The following is a 27,740-nucleotide window of genomic DNA, read 5'->3' on the forward strand; positions in this document are numbered from 1 at the left end:
TGTTATTTTGGTATCATTCCACACACTTTGCGAATTCGGTGTCAATGTGCATTAACACCGAAGAACACGACATGAAATAAGTAAAATCCAAGTAGCTGGAACCGAAAACAACCTGTTTTGTTCTGTTTAGGCTTGTTAAACTTCGCTTTGCTATTTGTGGGTGAATGAACACCGAAAGAACAATCCAAGCTTATTCGTCCTCTTTCTATTGTGATGGAACCAAAACACCTAAGCTTGATTTTGGCTAATAAGAAACATTTCACTCTGCGATTTTGGGGTGAACGTGCATTCTAACCACAAAAACACCAATTTTGAAAGAAGCCCAATCAAAGCTTATTCGTCGTCTTTCTACGCATATGAAAGCGAAAAGACGGTGTGGTGTTATTTTGGTATCATTACACACACTTTGCGAATTCGGTGTCAAAGTGCATTAACACCGAAGAACACGACATGAAAGAAGTAAAATCCAAGATTCTTCTTTCTATGTAGCTGGAACCGAAAACAACCTGTTTTGTTCTGTTTAGGCTTGTTAAACTTCACTTTACTATTTGTGGGTGAATGAACACCGAAAGAACAATGCAAGCGTCTTAGTCCTCTTTCTATTGTGATGGAACCAAAACACCTAAGCTTGATTTTGGTTGATAGGAAACATTTCACTCTGCGATTTTGGGGTGAATGTGCATTCTAACCACAAAAACACCAATTTTGAAAGAAGCCCAATCAAAGCTTATTCGTCGTCTTTCTACGCATATGAAAGCGAAAAGACGGTGTGGTGTTATTTTGGTATCATTCCACACACTTTGCGAATTCGGTGTCTATGTGCATTAACACCGAAGAACACGACATGAAATAAGTAAAATCCAAGATTCTTCTTTCTATGTAGCTGGAACCGAAAACAACCTGTTTTGTTTTGTTTAGGCTTGTTAAACTTCGCTTTGCTATTTGTGGGTGAATGAACACCGAAAGAACAATCCAAGCTTCTTAGTCCTCTTTCTATTGTGATGGAACCAAAACACCTAAGCTTGATTTTGGCTGATAAGAAACATTTCACTCTGCGATTTTGGGGTGAATGTGCATTCTAACCACAAAAACACCAATTTTGAAAGAAGCCCAATCAAAGCTTATTCGTCGTCTTTCTACGCATATGAAAGTGAAAAGACGGTGTTGTGTTATTTTGGTATCATTCCACACACTTTGAGAATTCGGTGTCAATGTGCATTAACACCGAAGAACACGACATGAAATAAGTAAAATCCAAGATTCTTCTTTCAATGTAACTAGAACCGAAAACAACCTGTTTTGTTTTGTTTAGGCTTGTTAAACTTCACTTTACTATTTGTGGGTGAATGAACACCGAAAGAACAATCCAAGCTTCTTAGTCCTCTTTCTATTGTGATGGAACCAAAACACCTAAGCTTGATTTTGGCTGATAAGAAACATTTCACTGCGATTTTGGGGTGAATGTGCATTCTAACCACAAAAACACCAATTTTGAAAGAAGCCCAATCAAAGCTTATTCGTCGTCTTTCTACGCATATGAAAGCGAAAAGACGGTGTTGTGTTATTTTGGTATCATTCCACACACTTTGCGAATTCGGTGTCAATGTGCATTAACACCGAAGAACACGACATGAAGTAAGTAAAATCCAAGATTCTTCTTTCTATGTAACTGGAACCGAAAACAACCTGTTTTGTTTTGTTTAGGCTTGTTAAACTTCACTTTGCTATTTGTGGGTGAATGAACACCGAAAGAACAATCCAAGCTTCTTAGTCCTCTTTCTATTGTGATGGAACCAAAACACCTAAGCTTGATTTTGGTTGATAAGAAACATTTCACTCTGCGATTTTTGGGTGAACGTGCATTCTAACCACAAAAACACATATTTGAAATAAGCCCAATCAAAGCCTATTCGTCGTCTATCTACGCATATGAAAGCGAAAAGACGGTGTGGTGTTATTTTGGTATCATTACACACACTTTGCGAATTCGGTGTCTATGTGCATTAACACCGAAGAACACGACATGAAATAAGTAAAATCCAAGATTCTTCTTTCTATGTAGCTGGAACCGAAAACAACCTGTTTTGTTTTGTTTAGGCTTGTTATACTTCGCTTTGCTATTTGTGGGTGAATGAACACCGAAAGAACAATCCAAGCTTATTCGTCCTCTTTCTATTGTGATGGAACCAAAACACCTAAGCTGGATTTTGGCTGATAAGAAACATTTCACTCTGCGATTTTGGGGTGAATGTGCATTCTAACCACAAAAACACCAATTTTGAAAGAAACCCAATCAAAGCTTATTCGTCGTCTTTCTACGCATATGAAAGCGAAAAGACGGTGTGGTGTTATTTTGGTATCATTCCACACACTTTGCGAATTCGGTGTCTATGTGCATTAACACCGAAGAACACGATACGAAATAAGTAGAATCCAAGATTCTTCTTTCTATGTAGCTGGAACCGAAAACAACCTGTTTTGTTTTGTTTAGGCTTGTTAAACCTCGCTTTGCTATTTGTGGGTGAATGAACACCGAAAGAACAATCCAAGCTTCTTAGTCCTCTTTCTATTGTGATGGAACCAAAACACCTAAGCTTGATTTTGGCTGATAAGAAACATTTCACTCTGCGATTTTGGGGTGAATGTGCATTCTAACCACAAAAACACCAATTTTGAAAGAAGCCCAATCAAAGCTTATTCGTCGTCTTTCTACGCATATGAAAGCGAAAAGACGGTGTGGTGTTATTTTGGTATCATTCCACACACTTTGCGAATTCGGTGTCAATGTGCATTAACACCGAAGAACACGACATGAAATAAGTAAAATCCAAGATTCTTCTTTCTATGTAGCTGGAACCGAAAACAACCTGTTTTGTTTTGTTTAGGCTTCTTAAACTTCGCTTTGCTATTTGTGGGTGAATGAACACCGAAAGAACAATCCAAGCTTCTTAGTCCTCTTTCTATTGTGATGGAACGAAAACACCTAAGCTTGATTTTGGCTGATAAGAAACATTTCACTCTGCGATTTTGGGGTGAATGTGCATTCTAACCACAAAAACACCAATTTTGAAAGAAGCCCAATCAAAGCTTATTCGTCGTCTTTCTACGCATATGAAAGTGAAAAGACGGTGTTGTGTTATTTTGGTATCATTCCACACACTTTGAGAATTCGGTGTCAATGTGCATTAACACCGAAGAACACGACATGAAATAAGTAAAATCCAAGATTCTTCTTTCTATGTAACTGGAACCGAAAACAACCTGTTTTGTTTTGTTTAGGCTTGTTAAACTTCACTTTACTATTTGTGGGTGAATGAACACCGAAAGAACAATCCAAGCTTCTTAGTCCTCTTTCTATTGTGATGGAACCAAAACACCTAAGCTTGATTTTGGCTGATAAGAAACATTTCACTGCGATTTTGGGGTGAATGTGCATTCTAACCACAAAAACACCAATTTTGAAAGAAGCCCAATCAAAGCTTATTCGTCGTCTTTCTACGCATATGAAAGTGAAAAGACGGTGTTGTGTTATTTTGGTATCATTCCACACACTTTGCGAATTCGGTGTCAATGTGCATTAACACCGAAGAACACGACATGAAGTAAGTAAAATCCAAGATTCTTCTTTCTATGTAGCTGGAACCGAAAACAACCTGTTTTGTTTTGTTTAGGCTTGTTAAACTTCACTTTGCTATTTGTGGGTGAATGAACACCGAAAGAACAATCCAAGCTTCTTTGTCCTCTTTCTATTGTGATGGAACCAAAACACCTAAGCTTGATTTTGGCTAAGAAACATTTCACTCTGCGATTTTGGGGTGAATGTGCATTCTAACCACAAAAACACCAATTTTGAAAGAAGCCCAATCAAAGCTTATTCGTCGTCTTTCTACGCATATGAAAGTGAAAAGACGGTGTTGTGTTATTTTGGTATCATTCCACACACTTTGAGAATTCGGTGTCAATGTGCATTAACACCGAAGAACACGACATGAAATAAGTAAAATCCAAGATTCTTCTTTCTATGTAGCTGGAACCGAAAACAACCTGTTTTGTTTTGTTTAGACTTGTTAAACTTCGCTTTGCTATTTGTGGGTGAATGAACACCGAAAGAACAATCCAAGCTTATTCGTCCTCTTTCTATTGTGATGGAACCAAAACACCTAAGCTTGATTTTGGCTGATAAGAAACATTTCACTCTGCGATTTTGGGGTGAATGTGCATTCTAACCACAAAAACACCAATTTTGAAAGAAGCCCAATCAAAGCTTATTCGTCGTCTTTCTACGCATATTAAAGCGAAAAGACGGTGTGGTGTTATTTTGGTATCATTACACACACTTTGCGAATTCGGTGTCAAAGTGCATTAACACCGAAGAACACGACATGAAAGAAGTAAAATCCAAGATTCTTCTTTCTATGTAGCTGGAACCGAAAACAACCTGTTTTGTTCTGTTTAGGCTTGTTAAACTTCACTTTACTATTTGTGGGTGAATGAACACCGAAAGAACAATGCAAGCGTCTTAGTCCTCTTTCTATTGTGATGGAACCAAAACACCTAAGCTTGATTTTGGTTGATAGGAAACATTTCACTCTGCGATTTTGGGGTGAATGTGCATTCTAACCACAAAAACACCAATTTTGAAAGAAGCCCAATCAAAGCTTATTCGTCGTCTTTCTACGCATATGAAAGCGAAAAGACGGTGTGGTGTTATTTTGGTATCATTCCACACACTTTGCGAATTCGGTGTCTATGTGCATTAACACCGAAGAACACGACATGAAATAAGTAAAATCCAAGATTCTTCTTTCTATGTAGCTGGAACCGAAAACAACCTGTTTTGTTTTGTTTAGGCTTGTTAAACTTCGCTTTGCTATTTGTGGGTGAATGAACACCGAAAGAACAATCCAAGCTTCTTAGTCCTCTTTCTATTGTGATGGAACCAAAACACCTAAGCTTGATTTTGGCTGATAAGAAACATTTCACTCTGCGATTTTGGGGTGAATGTGCATTCTAACCACAAAAACACCTATTTGAAATAAGCCCAATCAAAGCCTATTCGTCGTCTATCTACGCATATGAAAGCGAAAAGACGGTGTGGTGTTATTTTGGTATCATTACACACACTTTGCGAATTCGGTGTCTATGTGCATTAACACCGAAGAACACGACATGAAATAAGTAAAATCCAAGATTCTTCTTTCTATGTAGCTGGAACCGAAAACAACCTGTTTTGTTTTGTTTAGACTTGTTAAACTTCGCTTTGCTATTTGTGGGTGAATGAACACCGAAAGAACAATCCAAGCTTATTCGTCCTCTTTCTATTGTGATGGAACCAAAACACCTAAGCTGGATTTTGGCTGATAAGAAACATTTCACTCTGCGATTTTGGGGTGAATGTGCATTCTAACCACAAAAACACCAATTTGGAAAGAAGCCCAATCAAAGCTTATTCGTCGTCTTTCTACGCATATGAAAGCGAAAAGACGGTGTGGTGTTATTTTGGTATCATTACACACACTTTGCGAATTCGGTGTCTATGTGCATTAACACCGAAGACCACGACATGAAAAGTAAAATCCAAGATTCTTCTTTCTATGTAGCTGGAACCGAAAACAACCTGTTTTGTTTTCTTTAGGCTTGTTAAACTTCGCTTTGCTATTTGTGGGTGAATGAACACCGAAAGAACAATCCAAGCTTCTTTGTCCTCTTTCTATTGTGATGGAACCAAAACACCTAAGCTTGATTTTGGCTAAGAAACATTTCACTCTGCGATTTTGGGGTGAATGTGCATTCTAACCACAAAAACACCAATTTTGAAAGAAGCCCAATCAAAGCTTATTCGTCGTCTTTCTACGCATATGAAAGTGAAAAGACGGTGTTGTGTTATTTTGGTATCATTCCACACACTTTGAGAATTCGGTGTCAATGTGCATTAACACCGAAGAACACGACATGAAATAAGTAAAATCGAAGATTCTTCTTTCTATGTAGCTGGAACCGAAAACAACCTGTTTTGTTTTGTTTAGACTTGTTAAACTTCGCTTTGCTATTTGTGGGTGAATGAACACCGAAAGAACAATCCAAGCTTATTCGTCCTCTTTCTATTGTGATGGAACCAAAACACCTAAGCTTGATTTTGGCTGATAAGAAACATTTCACTCTGCGATTTTGGGGTGAATGTGCATTCTAACCACAAAAACACCAATTTTGAAAGAAGCCCAATCAAAGCTTATTCGTCGTCTTTCTACGCATATGAAAGCGAAAAGACGGTGTGGTGTTATTTTGGTATCATTACACACACTTTGCGAATTCGGTGTCAAAGTGCATTAACACCGAAGAACACGACATGAAAGAAGTAAAATCCAAGATTCTTCTTTCTATGTAGCTGGAACCGAAAACAACCTGTTTTGTTCTGTTTAGGCTTGTTAAACTTCACTTTACTATTTGTGGGTGAATGAACACCGAAAGAACAATGCAAGCGTCTTAGTCCTCTTTCTATTGTGATGGAACCAAAACACCTAAGCTTGATTTTGGTTGATAGGAAACATTTCACTCTGCGATTTTGGGGTGAATGTGCATTCTAACCACAAAAACACCAATTTTGAAAGAAGCCCAATCAAAGCTTATTCGTCGTCTTTCTACGCATATGAAAGCGAAAAGACGGTGTGGTGTTATTTTGGTATCATTCCACACACTTTGCGAATTCGGTGTCTATGTGCATTAACACCGAAGAACACGACATGAAATAAGTAAAATCCAAGATTCTTCTTTCTATGTAGCTGGAACCGAAAACAACCTGTTTTGTTTTGTTTAGGCTTGTTAAACTTCGCTTTGCTATTTGTGGGTGAATGAACACCGAAAGAACAATCCAAGCTTCTTAGTCCTCTTTCTATTGTGATGGAACCAAAACACCTAAGCTTGATTTTGGTTGATAGGAAACATTTCACTCTGCGATTTTGGGGTGAATGTGCATTCTAACCACAAAAACACCAATTTTGAAAGAAGCCCAATCAAAGCTTATTCGTCGTCTTTCTACGCATATGAAAGCGAAAAGACGGTGTGGTGTTATTTTGGTATCATTCCACACACTTTGCGAATTCGGTGTCTATGTGCATTAACACCGAAGAACACGACATGAAATAAGTAAAATCCAAGATTCTTCTTTCTATGTAGCTGGAACCGAAAACAACCTGTTTTGTTTTGTTTAGGCTTGTTAAACTTCGCTTTGCTATTTGTGGGTGAATGAACACCGAAAGAACAATCCAAGCTTCTTAGTCCTCTTTCTATTGTGATGGAACCAAAACACCTAAGCTTGATTTTGGCTGATAAGAAACATTTCACTCTGCGATTTTGGGGTGAATGTGCATTCTAACCACAAAAACACCAATTTTGAAAGAAGCCCAATCAAAGCCTATTCGTCGTCTATCTACGCATATGAAAGCGAAAAGACGGTGTGGTGTTATTTTGGTATCATTCCACACACTTTGAGAATTCGGTGTCAATGTGCATTAACACCGAAGAACACGACATGAAATAAGTAAAATCCAAGATTCTTCTTTCTATGTAGCTGGAACCGAAAACAACCTGTTTTGTTTTGTTTAGGCTTGTTAAACTTCACTTTACTATTTGTGGGTGAATGAACACCGAAAGAACAATCCAAGCTTCTTAGTCCTCTTTCTATTGTGATGGAACCAAAACACCTAAGCTTGATTTTGGCTGATAAGAAACATTTCACTGCGATTTTGGGGTGAATGTGCATTCTAACCACAAAAACACCAATTTTGAAAGAAGCCCAATCAAAGCTTATTCGTCGTCTTTCTACGCATATGAAAGCGAAAAGACGGTGTTGTGTTATTTTGGTATCATTCCACACACTTTGCGAATTCGGTGTCAATGTGCATTAACACCGAAGAACACGACATGAAGTAAGTAAAATCCAAGATTCTTCTTTCTATGTAACTGGAACCGAAAACAACCTGTTTTGTTTTGTTTAGGCTTGTTAAACTTCACTTTGCTATTTGTGGGTGAATGAACACCGAAAGAACAATCCAAGCTTCTTAGTCCTCTTTCTATTGTGATGGAACCAAAACACCTAAGCTTGATTTTGGTTGATAAGAAACATTTCACTCTGCGATTTTTGGGTGAACGTGCATTCTAACCACAAAAACACATATTTGAAATAAGCCCAATCAAAGCCTATTCGTCGTCTATCTACGCATATGAAAGCGAAAAGACGGTGTGGTGTTATTTTGGTATCATTACACACACTTTGCGAATTCGGTGTCTATGTGCATTAACACCGAAGAACACGACATGAAATAAGTAAAATCCAAGATTCTTCTTTCTATGTAGCTGGAACCGAAAACAACCTGTTTTGTTTTGTTTAGGCTTGTTATACTTCGCTTTGCTATTTGTGGGTGAATGAACACCGAAAGAACAATCCAAGCTTATTCGTCCTCTTTCTATTGTGATGGAACCAAAACACCTAAGCTGGATTTTGGCTGATAAGAAACATTTCACTCTGCGATTTTGGGGTGAATGTGCATTCTAACCACAAAAACACCAATTTTGAAAGAAACCCAATCAAAGCTTATTCGTCGTCTTTCTACGCATATGAAAGCGAAAAGACGGTGTGGTGTTATTTTGGTATCATTCCACACACTTTGCGAATTCGGTGTCTATGTGCATTAACACCGAAGAACACGATACGAAATAAGTAGAATCCAAGATTCTTCTTTCTATGTAGCTGGAACCGAAAACAACCTGTTTTGTTTTGTTTAGGCTTGTTAAACCTCGCTTTGCTATTTGTGGGTGAATGAACACCGAAAGAACAATCCAAGCTTCTTAGTCCTCTTTCTATTGTGATGGAACCAAAACACCTAAGCTTGATTTTGGCTGATAAGAAACATTTCACTCTGCGATTTTGGGGTGAATGTGCATTCTAACCACAAAAACACCAATTTTGAAAGAAGCCCAATCAAAGCTTATTCGTCGTCTTTCTACGCATATGAAAGCGAAAAGACGGTGTGGTGTTATTTTGGTATCATTCCACACACTTTGCGAATTCGGTGTCAATGTGCATTAACACCGAAGAACACGACATGAAATAAGTAAAATCCAAGATTCTTCTTTCTATGTAGCTGGAACCGAAAACAACCTGTTTTGTTTTGTTTAGGCTTCTTAAACTTCGCTTTGCTATTTGTGGGTGAATGAACACCGAAAGAACAATCCAAGCTTCTTAGTCCTCTTTCTATTGTGATGGAACGAAAACACCTAAGCTTGATTTTGGCTGATAAGAAACATTTCACTCTGCGATTTGGGGGTGAATGTGCATTCTAACCACAAAAACACCAATTTTGAAAGAAGCCCAATCAAAGCTTATTCGTCGTCTTTCTACGCATATGAAAGTGAAAAGACGGTGTTGTGTTATTTTGGTATCATTCCACACACTTTGAGAATTCGGTGTCAATGTGCATTAACACCGAAGAACACGACATGAAATAAGTAAAATCCAAGATTCTTCTTTCTATGTAACTGGAACCGAAAACAACCTGTTTTGTTTTGTTTAGGCTTGTTAAACTTCACTTTACTATTTGTGGGTGAATGAACACCGAAAGAACAATCCAAGCTTCTTAGTCCTCTTTCTATTGTGATGGAACCAAAACACCTAAGCTTGATTTTGGCTGATAAGAAACATTTCACTGCGATTTTGGGGTGAATGTGCATTCTAACCACAAAAACACCAATTTTGAAAGAAGCCCAATCAAAGCTTATTCGTCGTCTTTCTACGCATATGAAAGTGAAAAGACGGTGTTGTGTTATTTTGGTATCATTCCACACACTTTGCGAATTCGGTGTCAATGTGCATTAACACCGAAGAACACGACATGAAGTAAGTAAAATCCAAGATTCTTCTTTCTATGTAGCTGGAACCGAAAACAACCTGTTTTGTTTTGTTTAGGCTTGTTAAACTTCACTTTGCTATTTGTGGGTGAATGAACACCGAAAGAACAATCCAAGCTTCTTTGTCCTCTTTCTATTGTGATGGAACCAAAACACCTAAGCTTGATTTTGGCTAAGAAACATTTCACTCTGCGATTTTGGGGTGAATGTGCATTCTAACCACAAAAACACCAATTTTGAAAGAAGCCCAATCAAAGCTTATTCGTCGTCTTTCTACGCATATGAAAGTGAAAAGACGGTGTTGTGTTATTTTGGTATCATTCCACACACTTTGAGAATTCGGTGTCAATGTGCATTAACACCGAAGAACACGACATGAAATAAGTAAAATCCAAGATTCTTCTTTCTATGTAGCTGGAACCGAAAACAACCTGTTTTGTTTTGTTTAGACTTGTTAAACTTCGCTTTGCTATTTGTGGGTGAATGAACACCGAAAGAACAATCCAAGCTTATTCGTCCTCTTTCTATTGTGATGGAACCAAAACACCTAAGCTTGATTTTGGCTGATAAGAAACATTTCACTCTGCGATTTTGGGGTGAATGTGCATTCTAACCACAAAAACACCAATTTTGAAAGAAGCCCAATCAAAGCTTATTCGTCGTCTTTCTACGCATATTAAAGCGAAAAGACGGTGTGGTGTTATTTTGGTATCATTACACACACTTTGCGAATTCGGTGTCAAAGTGCATTAACACCGAAGAACACGACATGAAAGAAGTAAAATCCAAGATTCTTCTTTCTATGTAGCTGGAACCGAAAACAACCTGTTTTGTTCTGTTTAGGCTTGTTAAACTTCACTTTACTATTTGTGGGTGAATGAACACCGAAAGAACAATGCAAGCGTCTTAGTCCTCTTTCTATTGTGATGGAACCAAAACACCTAAGCTTGATTTTGGTTGATAGGAAACATTTCACTCTGCGATTTTGGGGTGAATGTGCATTCTAACCACAAAAACACCAATTTTGAAAGAAGCCCAATCAAAGCTTATTCGTCGTCTTTCTACGCATATGAAAGCGAAAAGACGGTGTGGTGTTATTTTGGTATCATTCCACACACTTTGCGAATTCGGTGTCTATGTGCATTAACACCGAAGAACACGACATGAAATAAGTAAAATCCAAGATTCTTCTTTCTATGTAGCTGGAACCGAAAACAACCTGTTTTGTTTTGTTTAGGCTTGTTAAACTTCGCTTTGCTATTTGTGGGTGAATGAACACCGAAAGAACAATCCAAGCTTCTTAGTCCTCTTTCTATTGTGATGGAACCAAAACACCTAAGCTTGATTTTGGCTGATAAGAAACATTTCACTCTGCGATTTTGGGGTGAATGTGCATTCTAACCACAAAAACACCTATTTGAAATAAGCCCAATCAAAGCCTATTCGTCGTCTATCTACGCATATGAAAGCGAAAAGACGGTGTGGTGTTATTTTGGTATCATTACACACACTTTGCGAATTCGGTGTCTATGTGCATTAACACCGAAGAACACGACATGAAATAAGTAAAATCCAAGATTCTTCTTTCTATGTAGCTGGAACCGAAAACAACCTGTTTTGTTTTGTTTAGACTTGTTAAACTTCGCTTTGCTATTTGTGGGTGAATGAACACCGAAAGAACAATCCAAGCTTATTCGTCCTCTTTCTATTGTGATGGAACCAAAACACCTAAGCTGGATTTTGGCTGATAAGAAACATTTCACTCTGCGATTTTGGGGTGAATGTGCATTCTAACCACAAAAACACCAATTTGGAAAGAAGCCCAATCAAAGCTTATTCGTCGTCTTTCTACGCATATGAAAGCGAAAAGACGGTGTGGTGTTATTTTGGTATCATTACACACACTTTGCGAATTCGGTGTCTATGTGCATTAACACCGAAGACCACGACATGAAAAGTAAAATCCAAGATTCTTCTTTCTATGTAGCTGGAACCGAAAACAACCTGTTTTGTTTTCTTTAGGCTTGTTAAACTTCGCTTTGCTATTTGTGGGTGAATGAACACCGAAAGAACAATCCAAGCTTCTTTGTCCTCTTTCTATTGTGATGGAACCAAAACACCTAAGCTTGATTTTGGCTAAGAAACATTTCACTCTGCGATTTTGGGGTGAATGTGCATTCTAACCACAAAAACACCAATTTTGAAAGAAGCCCAATCAAAGCTTATTCGTCGTCTTTCTACGCATATGAAAGTGAAAAGACGGTGTTGTGTTATTTTGGTATCATTCCACACACTTTGAGAATTCGGTGTCAATGTGCATTAACACCGAAGAACACGACATGAAATAAGTAAAATCGAAGATTCTTCTTTCTATGTAGCTGGAACCGAAAACAACCTGTTTTGTTTTGTTTAGACTTGTTAAACTTCGCTTTGCTATTTGTGGGTGAATGAACACCGAAAGAACAATCCAAGCTTATTCGTCCTCTTTCTATTGTGATGGAACCAAAACACCTAAGCTTGATTTTGGCTGATAAGAAACATTTCACTCTGCGATTTTGGGGTGAATGTGCATTCTAACCACAAAAACACCAATTTTGAAAGAAGCCCAATCAAAGCTTATTCGTCGTCTTTCTACGCATATGAAAGCAAAAAGACGGTGTGGTGTTATTTTGGTATCATTACACACACTTTGCGAATTCGGTGTCAAAGTGCATTAACACCGAAGAACCCGACATGAAAGAAGTAAAATCCAAGATTCTTCTTTCTATGTAGCTGGAACCGAAAACAACCTGTTTTGTTCTGTTTAGGCTTGTTAAACTTCACTTTACTATTTGTGGGTGAATGAACACCGAAAGAACAATGCAAGCGTCTTAGTCCTCTTTCTATTGTGATGGAACCAAAACACCTAAGCTTGATTTTGGTTGATAGGAAACATTTCACTCTGCGATTTTGGGGTGAATGTGCATTCTAACCACAAAAACACCAATTTTGAAAGAAGCCCAATCAAAGCTTATTCGTCGTCTTTCTACGCATATGAAAGCGAAAAGACGGTGTGGTGTTATTTTGGTATCATTCCACACACTTTGCGAATTCGGTGTCTATGTGCATTAACACCGAAGAACACGACATGAAATAAGTAAAATCCAAGATTCTTCTTTCTATGTAGCTGGAACCGAAAACAACCTGTTTTGTTTTGTTTAGGCTTGTTAAACTTCGCTTTGCTATTTGTGGGTGAATGAACACCGAAAGAACAATCCAAGCTTCTTAGTCCTCTTTCTATTGTGATGGAACCAAAACACCTAAGCTTGATTTTGGTTGATAGGAAACATTTCACTCTGCGATTTTGGGGTGAATGTGCATTCTAACCACAAAAACACCAATTTTGAAAGAAGCCCAATCAAAGCTTATTCGTCGTCTTTCTACGCATATGAAAGCGAAAAGACGGTGTGGTGTTATTTTGGTATCATTCCACACACTTTGCGAATTCGGTGTCTATGTGCATTAACACCGAAGAACACGACATGAAATAAGTAAAATCCAAGATTCTTCTTTCTATGTAGCTGGAACCGAAAACAACCTGTTTTGTTTTGTTTAGGCTTGTTAAACTTCGCTTTGCTATTTGTGGGTGAATGAACACCGAAAGAACAATCCAAGCTTCTTAGTCCTCTTTCTATTGTGATGGAACCAAAACACCTAAGCTTGATTTTGGCTGATAAGAAACATTTCACTCTGCGATTTTGGGGTGAATGTGCATTCTAACCACAAAAACACCAATTTTGAAAGAAGCCCAATCAAAGCCTATTCGTCGTCTATCTACGCATATGAAAGCGAAAAGACGGTGTGGTGTTATTTTGGTATCATTCCACACACTTTGAGAATTCGGTGTCAATGTGCATTAACACCGAAGAACACGACATGAAATAAGTAAAATCCAAGATTCTTCTTTCTATGTAGCTGGAACCGAAAACAACCTGTTTTGTTTTGTTTAGGCTTGTTATACTTCGCTTTGCTATTTTTGGGTGAATGAACACCGAAAGAACAATCCAAGCTTATTCGTCCTCTTTCTATTGTGATGGAACCAAAACACCTAAGCTGGATTTTGGCTGATAAGAAACATTTCACTCTGCGATTTTGGGGTGAATGTGCATTCTAACCACAAAAACACCAATTTTGAAAGAAACCCAATCAAAGCTTATTCGTCGTCTTTCTACGCATATGAAAGCGAAAAGACGGTGTGGTGTTATTTTGGTATCATTCCACACACTTTGCGAATTCGGTGTCTATGTGCATTAACACCGAAGAACACGACACGAAATAAGTAGAATCCAAGATTCTTCTTTCTATGTAGCTGGAACCGAAAACAACCTGTTTTGTTTTGTTTAGGCTTGTTAAACCTCGCTTTGCTATTTGTGGGTGAATGAACACCGAAAGAACAATCCAAGCTTCTTAGTCCTCTTTCTATTGTGATGGAACCAAAACACCTAAGCTTGATTTTGGCTGATAAGAAACATTTCACTCTGCGATTTTGGGGTGAATGTGCATTCTAACCACAAAAACACCAATTTTGAAAGAAGCCCAATCAAAGCTTATTCGTCGTCTTTCTACGCATATGAAAGCGAAAAGACGGTGTGGTGTTATTTTGGTATCATTCCACACACTTTGCGAATTCGGTGTCAATGTGCATTAACACCGAAGAACACGACATGAAATAAGTAAAATCCAAGATTCTTCTTTCTATGTAGCTGGAACCGAAAACAACCTGTTTTGTTTTGTTTAGGCTTCTTAAACTTCGCTTTGCTATTTGTGGGTGAATGAACACCGAAAGAACAATCCAAGCTTCTTAGTCCTCTTTCTATTGTGATGGAACCAAAACACCTAAGCTTGATTTTGGCTGATAAGAAACATTTCACTCTGCGATTTTGGGGTGAATGTGCATTCTAACCACAAAAACACCAATTTTGAAAGAAGCCCAATCAAAGCTTATTCGTCGTCTTTCTACGCATATGAAAGTGAAAAGACGGTGTTGTGTTATTTTGGTATCTGTCACGGCCACCCAGGACTGGTCTCAGCTCACAAGAGACCTCACTCCGTTGCAGCTTATTTACAGGAAAAGTTTATTGGAGATTTCTGCTTCTCATACAGTTCAGCATTGTGGCCGTACGTCTGCCACGTTAGACCGCTGAAGTCCCCTCTGACTCCTCCCCTCTTCCGCACCAACTTAATAGCCTGGCTCTAGACCACCTCTTCCTCTCCTTTCTTTTCCGCAGGGTCTTCCTGCCCCCCTGGGTTCCCTCTCTCCGTGACTCGCCTGAGGCTGAATCCTCTGCCGCCTCTTCCCCCCTCTTTCTGGCTTTAGGGCCGGGCTCCTCCCCTGAGCTCTCTCCACTTCCGCGCGCCTCTACGTTTGAACTTGGCGCGCGTACGTTGCTGCTGACCTTTCTTTCGACCGCTACACCACCCCCTGCTCTGTTCTCCACCCTTTCCGGCTGAACACCCTGCTCCAACCCCCTCTCTCTGTTCTCTCCTAATCCTGCTCCCTCCGAGAGGCTGACGACTCCACCCCCTTTACTCCGTTCCGGCTGAGACGTCTCTTGCTTCCTCTGTCTTCCACTGGGCTCCTCTCCGCTTCTCCCTTCTCCTCCCCTTTGCTTGATTAAGGTAACCCCCTTTTGAGAATCCTCTGACTCGCTGCTCAGACTCGTGGATTCCCTCAGAATTCCGTCATCTTCTTCCTCATCCTTCTGCCCCTCCTCCCACTCGCTCTCCGTCTCCTCTGTCATCTCCTCCTCTCTCCCAGAAACCCTGACATCCATCCCCCCCTCGAAGCCCCCCCTTCCCCCCTCCCGCTCGCCGGGGACCGGTTGTGGAAACTGCGGCTCTTCGGGGGTAGGCTCAGGATACAGGTCGTCTACGTCAATGTTCTCCGCTGGCAGTTCTGTGTAAGTGTATTCGAAGTCGGGTTCTTCTCCCAAATGCTTCTCAGTCTCTGCTTCCATCGCTACTTCCTCCGATGCTGCCCGCCAAGGACCTATCAGCCACCTCTTACGCCATTCCTCCTCTGGCTGCTCCTCCCACCAATAAGGGGTTTCCGTGTCCACCCCCGAGCACGATCCCCTGGGCGGGCTTGATTCTGGTGTTCTTTCCTCGGGGGAAGAGAAACCCCTGAACGTGCTATCAGACAATGTGGGTGTGAAAAGCCAGTCATCAAAGTACTCAGCTGGCATGGGTCTATGTGGGAAAAGTGCATGGAACTCTTCTTTCAAAAGGGGTTCGTCTAACTCGTAGCCTGGCACCCAACTATTAGCAGCGGCTGGTGTGCCCTCCCTGGCGAGAAAATATTCAACTCCCTCCTCCCCCCATCTCGAGTCCAGTATCTCTGTGACCTCGTTAAGAGGTCCTGGTCTTGGCGATTCCCCCCTCTCAGGCGCCCTCCTACGTGGCTCTGGGGGTGCTCCTGACTCTTGAAACCTGTGTGGGGTTTTGTAGGGAGTGAGCACCGACCTATGAAAGACCGGGTGCACCCTGGAACCTTCCGGAAGGGCTAGACGAAAAGCCACCGGATTGATCTTAGCCTCAACTTGATATGGCCCTAGCTGCCTGTGTCCTAACTTCTTCTTGGCCAATGACCTGGCCGGCATCGCGTGGGCTGCTAACCACACCCAGTCCCCAACCTGGATGTCCTCTCCCGCCCTCCTGTGCTTATCGGCCTGCACCTTATACGCCTGTTTTGCCAGCTCCAAATGTCTCCGCAGCTCCTCGTGCACCTCTTGCAACTCCGCTGCAAACTGGTCGGCATCTTGAGGCCCCCCCCCTCCTGGTGCCGCAAATCTCGGGAAGGTTCTGGGATGACGGCCATTGTTCGCGAAGAAAGGCGTCACCCCGGTGGAAGCGTGTTTCGTGTTGTTGTAGGCGAATTCAGCCATCGGCAGATAGTCCACCCACGCCGCAGGTCGCTGGTTGGCGTAGCACCGCAGGTACTGCTGCATGATCGCGTTGACCCTCTCCGCTTGACCGTTGGTTTGTGGATGCCTCGCCGATGTCAGGTTGATTTTGACGTGCAAGATGCCCAGAAGCTTTCGCCAGAAAGTGGAAACAAACTGGCGCCCCCTGTCGGACAAGACGGACTGCGGAAGTCCATGCACTCTGAAGACGTGATCGATGAAGAGCTTTGCGGTCTGTTCTGCCGTCGCCACCTTGGCACAAGGGATGAAGTGCGCCATCTTGGTGAACAAGTCCACCACCACTAACACCGCCGTCTTACCTCTGGAGCTGGGCAGGTCTGTAACAAAGTCCAACGCTACCCTCTCCCACGGTTGCTGCGGTGTCTCCAGCGGTTCTAGCAATCCCGCCTGCTTCTGGTGCACTGGTTTGGACCTCTGGCAGATATCACACCTGGCGACGTAGTCCGCCACCTCTCCTCTCATCTGGGGCCACCAAAAGTCTCTAGCCACCAACTCCATCGTCTTCTCTTTGCCGAAATGGCCTGCACTAGGGGCGTCATGCAACTGTTGCAAAACCTTGGCTCGAAGATCGTCGGTGGGCACGTAAAGGGCACCCTTACGAGTCAAAAGTCCATCTTGTAATTGAAACTCATCGTTGTGTCGCGACCCTCCGCGTAGCTCCTCCATCTTAGACTGTGCAAACTGATCCCTTTGCAACGCGCGTCGCACCGCGTCCAGGTCGACTGCGATGGTAGCGCACGTCCACGCCTGCGGTGCGAAAATGTGCTTTGCTGCGATTGGAGCTGCTTCCTCCAAGTATTGCGGCTTTCGGGACAGCGCGTCTGCAATAACATTGGAGTCTCCTGGGATGTATTCTATTTTGAAGTCGAAGTCCGCAAAGAACTCCGCCCAGCGCATGTGTCGCTGGGTCTGCAACTTAGCCGTCCGCCAATACTCTAAGTTCTTGTGATCCGTGCGGACCTGCACCGTGTGCTTGGCTCCTATCAAGAAGTGTCGCCACGCTTTGAAAGCTGCATGAATGGCCAACAACTCCCTGTCCCATATGGTATAATTGCGCTCCGTCTTGCTGAGCTTCCGGGAGTAGAACGCACCCGGTCGCCAGTTGCCTTGTGAATCCTCTTGCAAAAGAACGGCCCCAACCGCTCTATCTGACGCATCGGTCTCTACCCGCATGGGTCTGCCGGGATTCACGTGGAGCAGCTGCTCTTCGGAGGCGAAAAGACCTTTAAGCGTCCGGAAGGACCGCTCCGCTTGTTCGGTCCAGACGAACTTCTTCTTCTTGGAACTGAGGGTGTCAGTGATCGCCGCCGTCGCGTTCGCAAAACCTTTAATAAACTTGCGGTAAAAATTGGCAAAGCCGATGAACCTCTGGACCTCTTTCCGATTTCGAGGGCTTTTCCAGTCCAACAGCGCTTGAACCTTAGCCCTGTCCATGGCCAGTCCCTCGTCGGACAACTTGTAGCCAAGGAAATCAACCTCTCTGACATCAAACTGGCACTTTTCCAACTTGGCGTACAGCCTGTGTTCCTTCAGCCTCTGCAGGACCTCCCTCACGTCCTTATCGTGATCCTCCGGCGATTCCGAGAAAATCAGGATATCGTCGAGAAAGCAGACACACTTTTTGTAGAGGAGACCTGCTAGCACGTGGTGCATAAATGCTTGAAAAACGTGGCTGCCATTTTGGAGGCCGAAAGGCATGACTCTGTATTCGTATGTGCCCAGAGGGGTGAACATGGCGGTCTTCCACTCATCTCCTTTCCGGATGCGGATGAGATTGTAAGCTCCACGTAGGTCCAGCTTGGTGAAAATCTTGCCCCTCCTGACGGTCGCTAAAAGGTCGTCAATTTTGGGCATGGGGAAAGCTTTGGGCTTAGTCAAGCTGTTGATGAACCTGTAATCCACTATAAGCCTTTTTTGGGGCGTGTCCTTCTTCTTCACAAAGAAAACAGGGCTGCCTCCCGCTGCTTTAGATTCCTGGATGAAACCTCGCTTGAGGTTATGGTCTATGAACTCCCGAAGCTCTTGCATTTCGTCCTCCGACATGGAGTACAGCTTGGCAGCAGGCAATTGCGCCCCTGGCACTAAATCAATCGCGCAGTCGTAAGGTCTATGAGGCGGCAACTTGTCAGCTTCCTTCTCACAGAAAACCTCCAAGAATTCCTGGTACTTGTGAGGCACTGTTTGCACCATACCCAGATGCAATGGCTGCTCAGCTTCTCCTCCCTGATCGGTCTGAAAGCAATGCTGAGCACAATACGATGAACAAAAGTTGATCTGCCTCTGGTACCACGCAACCGCGGGACTGTGCCTCTCCAGCCAACTCATGCCTAACACGATGGGTGTGTCCGATAAGTGGGTGACATTGAAACTAATAAGTTCTCGATGGTTGCCAATCTGCATCATCATGGGAGGGGTTTGCTGCACCACTTGCCCCCCCAGCAACTTCCTGCCGTCCACCGTGACCACGTTCAGAGGCGTCGTTGCAGGCAGGAGCGCCATGTTGTGCTGCTTAACGAACTGCAGTCCCATGAAGTCGGCGTTGCTTCCCGAATCGATCGTTATTGGAACCTCGAGGAGTCTCCCATCAGGCAACTGGAGTGTTGCTGTGAGCAGAACTGCCGGTTTGGGAGGCAAAGGGTCCACGCTCTGCAGTGATGCTGGGGGCTTGTCTACAGATCCGCCTGGCTGAGCCCCAGTAGCTCTGCTTCCAGCCAGGCACTGTCGTTTCCCTGAAGCTGCTCCCCTGATTGCACCTCTGCTGTTACAGTTGCCAGTGCTGCAGTGTGCTTCTGGAGCCTCTGGGGGCACTCTTTCGCCATATGGTGCGCACTGTCACAGATGTAACACTTCCTGGTTCCTCTAGGAGGCTTCGCTTTGGCTGCACCAGGGACAGGGCTCTGGGATGGCTTCTGAGCCCTAGCACCACCAATCTCCATTGGCTCCTCTCTGTCCTTCCCCATTGGCGAGGGGTGCGCACGGCTGAAATCCCTGTGCACAAAAGGGAGAGTCCTTGCTTGCGCCCGCGCTTGGGGCCCGTCCTCCTCGTGCCACGGACGCCCCTCATGTCGAATTCCAATAGCTAAAGCCCGGTGCACCACGTCTTCTAGGGTCTGGGGTCTGTCCCCCCTAGCGATCTCATCCTTGATGGGGGGGCTCAATCCCTCCCAAAAAAGATCTCTGACCGGCTTACTGTCCTTTGGCCAATCTAAGGCGGTGAGCAATGCAAAAAACTTAGAGTGGTATTGGCGCACAGTCGCTTTCCCCTGCCTCAGCCCGTGCATTTGACGGCGCGCAATGTCCACATCCACAGAGGATTGAAAACAAGAATCCATCGCTTTGATGAACGCAGTTGAATCGCGACGGGCCGGTCCATCTTCGCGCCACAAATTGCGTAGCCAAGCCCTGGCCTCCCCATGCAGGTGCGAAACAATGAACCCCACTTTCTCCTCCTCATCTTTAAAATCGTGACGGAGTAAGTGCAGTGCATATACAACGTCCGCTCTGAAATTGGGATAGTCTTGCAAGTTGCCATTAAAATGCGGAACTAGGGCACCCCCCCTCCGTCCAAGCGCAATGCCCTCCGCTCTGGATCCTGGGGCCCCCGCCTTGTCCGCGCGCTCCCACCTTGCCTGCAAATCCTGGCACGTCTTCTCCAAGTCGTCATTCTTCTTCTGTGAAGCAATGACTGCCGATGTGAGAGCGGTAACCTGATTCCGCAATGCAACCAGCTGCTCCTCAGCGCTCATGGCTGCTCCCGTTCGTGAGCTTCGCAAAAAAAAATTTTTGCTTTCTGAGAGGGGACTTACTGTCACGGCCACCCAGGACTGGTCTCAGCTCACAAGAGACCTCACTCCGTTGCAGCTTATTTACAGGAAAAGTTTATTGGAGATTTCTGCTTCTCATACAGTTCAGCATTGTGGCCGTACGTCTGCCACGTTAGACCGCTGAAGTCCCCTCTGACTCCTCCCCTCTTCCGCACCAACTTAATAGCCTGGCTCTAGACCACCTCTTCCTCTCCTTTCTTTTCCGCAGGGTCTTCCTGCCCCCCTGGGTTCCCTCTCTCCGTGACTCGCCTGAGGCTGAATCCTCTGCCGCCTCTTCCCCCCTCTTTCTGGCTTTAGGGCCGGGCTCCTCCCCTGAGCTCTCTCCACTTCCGCGCGCCTCTACGTTTGAACTTGGCGCGCGTACGTTGCTGCTGACCTTTCTTTCGACCGCTACACCACCCCCTGCTCTGTTCTCCACCCTTTCCGGCTGAACACCCTGCTCCAACCCCCTCTCTCTGTTCTCTCCTAATCCTGCTCCCTCCGAGAGGCTGACGACTCCACCCCCTTTACTCCGTTCCGGCTGAGACGTCTCTTGCTTCCTCTGTCTTCCACTGGGCTCCTCTCCGCTTCTCCCTTCTCCTCCCCTTTGCTTGATTAAGGTAACCCCCTTTTGAGAATCCTCTGACTCGCTGCTCAGACTCGTGGATTCCCTCAGAATTCCGTCATCTTCTTCCTCATCCTTCTGCCCCTCCTCCCACTCGCTCTCCGTCTCCTCTGTCATCTCCTCCTCTCTCCCAGAAACCCTGACAGTATCATTCCACACACTTTGAGAATTCGGTGTCAATGTGCATTAACACCGAAGAACACGACATGAAATAAGTAAAATCCAAGATTCTTCTTTCTATGTAACTGGAACCGAAAACAACCTGTTTTGTTTTGTTTAGGCTTGTTAAACTTCACTTTACTATTTGTGGGTGAATGAACACCGAAAGAACAATCCAAGCTTCTTAGTCCTCTTTCTATTGTGATGGAACCAAAACACCTAAGCTTGATTTTGGCTGATAAGAAACATTTCACTGCGATTTTGGGGTGAATGTGCATTCTAACCACAAAAACACCAATTTTGAAAGAAGCCCAATCAAAGCTTATTCGTCGTCTTTCTACGCATATGAAAGTGAAAAGACGGTGTTGTGTTATTTTGGTATCATTCCACACACTTTGAGAATTCGGTGTCAATGTGCATTAACACCGAAGAACACGACATGAAATAAGTAAAATCCAAGATTCTTCTTTCTATGTAGCTGGAACCGAAAACAACCTGTTTTGTTCTGTTTAGGCTTGTTAAACTTCACTTTACTATTTGTGGGTGAATGAACACCGAAAGAACAATGCAAGCGTCTTAGTCCTCTTTCTATTGTGATGGAACCAAAACACCTAAGCTTGATTTTGGTTGATAGGAAACATTTCACTCTGCGATTTTGGGGTGAATGTGCATTCTAACCACAAAAACACCAATTTTGAAAGAAGCCCAATCAAAGCTTATTCGTCGTCTTTCTACGCATATGAAAGCGAAAAGACGGTGTCGTGTTATTTTGGTATCATTACACACACTTTGCGAATTCGGTGTCTATGTGCATTAACACCGAAGAACACGTCATGAAATAAGTAAAATCCAAGATTCCTCTTTCTATGTAGCTGGAACCGAAAACAACCTGTTTTGTTTTGTTTAGGCTTGTTAAACTTCGCTTTGCTATTTGTGGGTGAATGAACACCGAAAGAACAATCCAAGCTTCTTCGTCCTCTTTCTATTGTGATGGAACCAAACACCTAAGCTTGATTTTGGCTAAGAAACATTTCACTCTGCGATTTTGGGGTGAATGTGCATTATAACCACAAAAACACCAATTTTGATATAAGCCCAATCAAAGCTTATTCGTCGTCTTTCTACGCATATGAAAGCGAAAAGACGGTGTGGTGTTATGTTGGTATCATTACACACACTTTGCGAATTCGGTGTCAAAGTGCATTAACACCGAAGAACACGACATGAAATAAGCAAAATCCAACATTCTTCTTTCTATGTAGCTGGAACCCAAAACAACCTGTTTTGTTTTGTTTAGGCTTGTTAAACTTCGCTTTGCTATTTGTGGGTGAATGAACACCGAAAGAACAATCCAAGCTTCTTCGTCCTCTTTCTATTGTGATGGAACCAAACACCTAAGCTTGATTTTGGCTAAGAAACATTTCACTCTGCGATTTTTGGGTTAATGTGCATTCTAACCACAAAAACACCAATTTTGAAAGAAGCCCAATCAAAGCTTATTCGTCGTCTTTCTACGCATATGAAAGTGAAAAGACGGTGTGGTGTTATTTTGGTATCATTCCACACACTTTGCGAATTCGGTGTCAATGTGCATTAACACCGAAGAACACGACATGAAATAAGTAAAATCCAAGTAGCTGGAACCGAAAACAACCTGTTTTGTTCTGTTTAGGCTTGTTAAACTTCGCTTTGCTATTTGTGGGTGAATGAACACCGAAAGAACAATCCAAGCTTATTCGTCCTCTTTCTATTGTGATGGAACCAAAACACCTAAGCTTGATTTTGGCTAATAAGAAACATTTCACTCTGCGATTTTGGGGTGAACGTGCATTCTAACCACAAAAACACCAATTTTGAAAGAAGCCCAATCAAAGCTTATTCGTCGTCTTTCTACGCATATGAAAGCGAAAAGACGGTGTGGTGTTATTTTGGTATCATTACACACACTTTGCGAATTCGGTGTCTATGTGCATTAACACCGAAGAACACGACATGAAATAAGTAAAATCCAAGATTCTTCTTTCTATGTAGCTGGAACCGAAAACAACCTGTTTTGTTTTGTTTAGACTTGTTAAACTTCGCTTTGCTATTTGTGGGTGAATGAACACCGAAAGAACAATCCAAGCTTATTCGTCCTCTTTCTATTGTGATGGAACCAAAACACCTAAGCTTGATTTTGGCTGATAAGAAACATTTCACTCTGCGATTTTGGGGTGAATGTGCATTCTAACCACAAAAACACCAATTTTGAAAGAAGCCCAATCAAAGCTTATTCGTCGTCTTTCTACGCATATGAAAGCGAAAAGACGGTGTGGTGTTATTTTGGTATCATTACACACACTTTGCGAATTCGGTGTCTATGTGCATTAACACCGAAGAACACGACATGAAATAAGTAAAATCCAAGATTCTTCTTTCTATGTAGCTGGAACCGAAAACAACCTGTTTTGTTCTGTTTAGGCTTGTTAAACTTCACTTTACTATTTGTGGGTGAATGAACACCGAAAGAACAATGCAAGCGTCTTAGTCCTCTTTCTATTGTGATGGAACCAAAACACCTAAGCTTGATTTTGGTTGATAGGAAACATTTCACTCTGCGATTTTGGGGTGAATGTGCATTCTAACCACAAAAACACCAATTTTGAAAGAAGCCCAATCAAAGCTTATTCGTCGTCTTTCTACGCATATGAAAGCGAAAAGACGGTGTGGTGTTATTTTGGTATCATTCCACACACTTTGCGAATTCGGTGTCTATGTGCATTAACACCGAAGAACACGACATGAAATAAGTAAAATCCAAGATTCTTCTTTCTATGTAGCTGGAACCGAAAACAACCTGTTTTGTTTTGTTTAGGCTTGTTAAACTTCGCTTTGCTATTTGTGGGTGAATGAACACCGAAAGAACAATCCAAGCTTCTTAGTCCTCTTTCTATTGTGATGGAACCAAAACACCTAAGCTTGATTTTGGCTGATAAGAAACATTTCACTCTGCGATTTTGGGGTGAATGTGCATTCTAACCACAAAAACACCAATTTTGAAAGAAGCCCAATCAAAGCTTATTCGTCGTCTTTCTACGCATATGAAAGTGAAAAGACGGTGTTGTGTTATTTTGGTATCATTCCACACACTTTGAGAATTCGGTGTCAATGTGCATTAACACCGAAGAACACGACATGAAATAAGTAAAATCCAAGATTCTTCTTTCAATGTAACTAGAACCGAAAACAACCTGTTTTGTTTTGTTTAGGCTTGTTAAACTTCACTTTACTATTTGTGGGTGAATGAACACCGAAAGAACAATCCAAGCTTCTTAGTCCTCTTTCTATTGTGATGGAACCAAAACACCTAAGCTTGATTTTGGCTGATAAGAAACATTTCACTGCGATTTTGGGGTGAATGTGCATTCTAACCACAAAAACACCAATTTTGAAATAAGTCCAATCAAAGCCTATTCGTCGTCTATCTACGCATATGAAAGCGAAAAGACGGTGTGGTGTTATTTTGGTATCATTACACACACTTTGCGAATTCGGTGTCTATGTGCATTAACACCGAAGAACACGACATGAAATAAGTAAAATCCAAGATTCTTCTTTCTATGTAGCTGGAACCGAAAACAACCTGTTTTGTTTTGTTTAGGCTTGTTATACTTCGCTTTGCTATTTTTGGGTGAATGAACACCGAAAGAACAATCCAAGCTTATTCGTCCTCTTTCTATTGTGATGGAACCAAAACACCTAAGCTGGATTTTGGCTGATTAGAAACATTTCACTCTGCGATTTTGGGGTGAATGTGCATTCTAACCACAAAAACACCAATTTTGAAAGAAACCCAATCAAAGCTTATTCGTCGTCTTTCTACGCATATGAAAGCGAAAAGACGGTGTGGTGTTATTTTGGTATCATTCCACACACTTTGCGAATTCGGTGTCTATGTGCATTAACACCGAAGAACACGACACGAAATAAGTAGAATCCAAGATTCTTCTTTCTATGTAGCTGGAACCGAAAACAACCTGTTTTGTTTTGTTTAGGCTTGTTAAACCTCGCTTTGCTATTTGTGGGTGAATGAACACCGAAAGAACAATCCAAGCTTCTTAGTCCTCTTTCTATTGTGATGGAACCAAAACACCTAAGCTTGATTTTGGCTGATAAGAAACATTTCACTCTGCGATTTTGGGGTGAATGTGCATTCTAACCACAAAAACACCAATTTTGAAAGAAGCCCAATCAAAGCTTATTCGTCGTCTTTCTACGCATATGAAAGTGAAAAGACGGTGTTGTGTTATTTTGGTATCATTCCACACACTTTGAGAATTCGGTGTCAATGTGCATTAACACCGAAGAACACGACATGAAATAAGTAAAATCCAAGATTCTTCTTTCTATGTAACTGGAACCGAAAACAACCTGTTTTGTTTTGTTTAGGCTTGTTAAACTTCACTTTACTATTTGTGGGTGAATGAACACCGAAAGAACAATCCAAGCTTCTTAGTCCTCTTTCTATTGTGATGGAACCAAAACACCTAAGCTTGATTTTGGCTGATAAGAAACATTTCACTGCGATTTTGGGGTGAATGTGCATTCTAACCACAAAAACACCAATTTTGAAAGAAGCCCAATCAAAGCTTATTCGTCGTCTTTCTACGCATATGAAAGTGAAAAGACGGTGTTGTGTTATTTTGGTATCATTCCACACACTTTGCGAATTCGGTGTCAATGTGCATTAACACCGAAGAACACGACATGAAGTAAGTAAAATCCAAGATTCTTCTTTCTATGTAGCTGGAACCGAAAACAACCTGTTTTGTTTTGTTTAGGCTTGTTAAACTTCACTTTGCTATTTGTGGGTGAATGAACACCGAAAGAACAATCCAAGCTTCTTAGTCCTCTTTCTATTGTGATGGAACCAAAACACCTAAGCTTGATTTTGGTTGATAAGAAACATTTCACTCTGCGATTTTTGGGTGAACGTGCATTCTAACCACAAAAACACCTATTTGAAATAAGCCCAATCAAAGCCTATTCGTCGTCTATCTACGCATATGAAAGCGAAAAGACGGTGTGGTGTTATTTTGGTATCATTACACACACTTTGCGAATTCGGTGTCTATGTGCATTAACACCGAAGAACACGACATGAAATAAGTAAAATCCAAGATTCTTCTTTCTATGTAGCTGGAACCGAAAACAACCTGTTTTGTTTTGTTTAGACTTGTTAAACTTCGCTTTGCTATTTGTGGGTGAATGAACACCGAAAGAACAATCCAATCTTATTCGTCCTCTTTCTATTGTGATGGAACCAAAACACCTAAGCTGGATTTTGGCTGATAAGAAACATTTCACTCTGCGATTTTGGGGTGAATGTGCATTCTAACCACAAAAACACCAATTTGGAAAGAAGCCCAATCAAAGCTTATTCGTCGTCTTTCTACGCATATGAAAGCGAAAAGACGGTGTGGTGTTATTTTGGTATCATTACACACACTTTGCGAATTCGGTGTCTATGTGCATTAACACCGAAGACCACGACATGAAAAGTAAAATCCAAGATTCTTCTTTCTATGTAGCTGGAACCGAAAACAACCTGTTTTGTTTTCTTTAGGCTTGTTAAACTTCACTTTGCTATTTGTGGGTGAATGAACACCGAAAGAACAATCCAAGCTTCTTTGTCCTCTTTCTATTGTGATGGAACCAAAACACCTAAGCTTGATTTTGGTTGATAAGAAACATTTCACTCTGCGATTTTTGGGTGAACGTGCATTCTAACCACAAAAACACCTATTTGAAATAAGCCCAATCAAAGCCTATTCGTCGTCTATCTACGCATATGAAAGCGAAAAGACGGTGTGGTGTTATTTTGGTATCATTACACACACTTTGCGAATTCGGTGTCTATGTGCATTAACACCGAAGAACACGACATGAAATAAGTAAAATCCAAGATTCTTCTTTCTATGTAGCTGGAACCGAAAACAACCTGTTTTGTTTTGTTTAGACTTGTTAAACTTCGCTTTGCTATTTGTGGGTGAATGAACACCGAAAGAACAATCCAAGCTTATTCGTCCTCTTTCTATTGTGATGGAACCAAAACACCTAAGCTGGATTTTGGCTGATAAGAAACATTTCACTCTGCGATTTTGGGGTGAATGTGCATTCTAACCACAAAAACACCAATTTGGAAAGAAGCCCAATCAAAGCTTATTCGTCGTCTTTCTACGCATATGAAAGCGAAAAGACGGTGTGGTGTTATTTTGGTATCATTACACACACTTTGCGAATTCGGTG

Source organism: Podarcis melisellensis (genome assembly GCF_964234715.1).
Source record: "Podarcis melisellensis genome assembly, chromosome: 5".
Lineage (NCBI taxonomy): Eukaryota > Metazoa > Chordata > Lepidosauria > Squamata > Lacertidae > Podarcis > Podarcis melisellensis.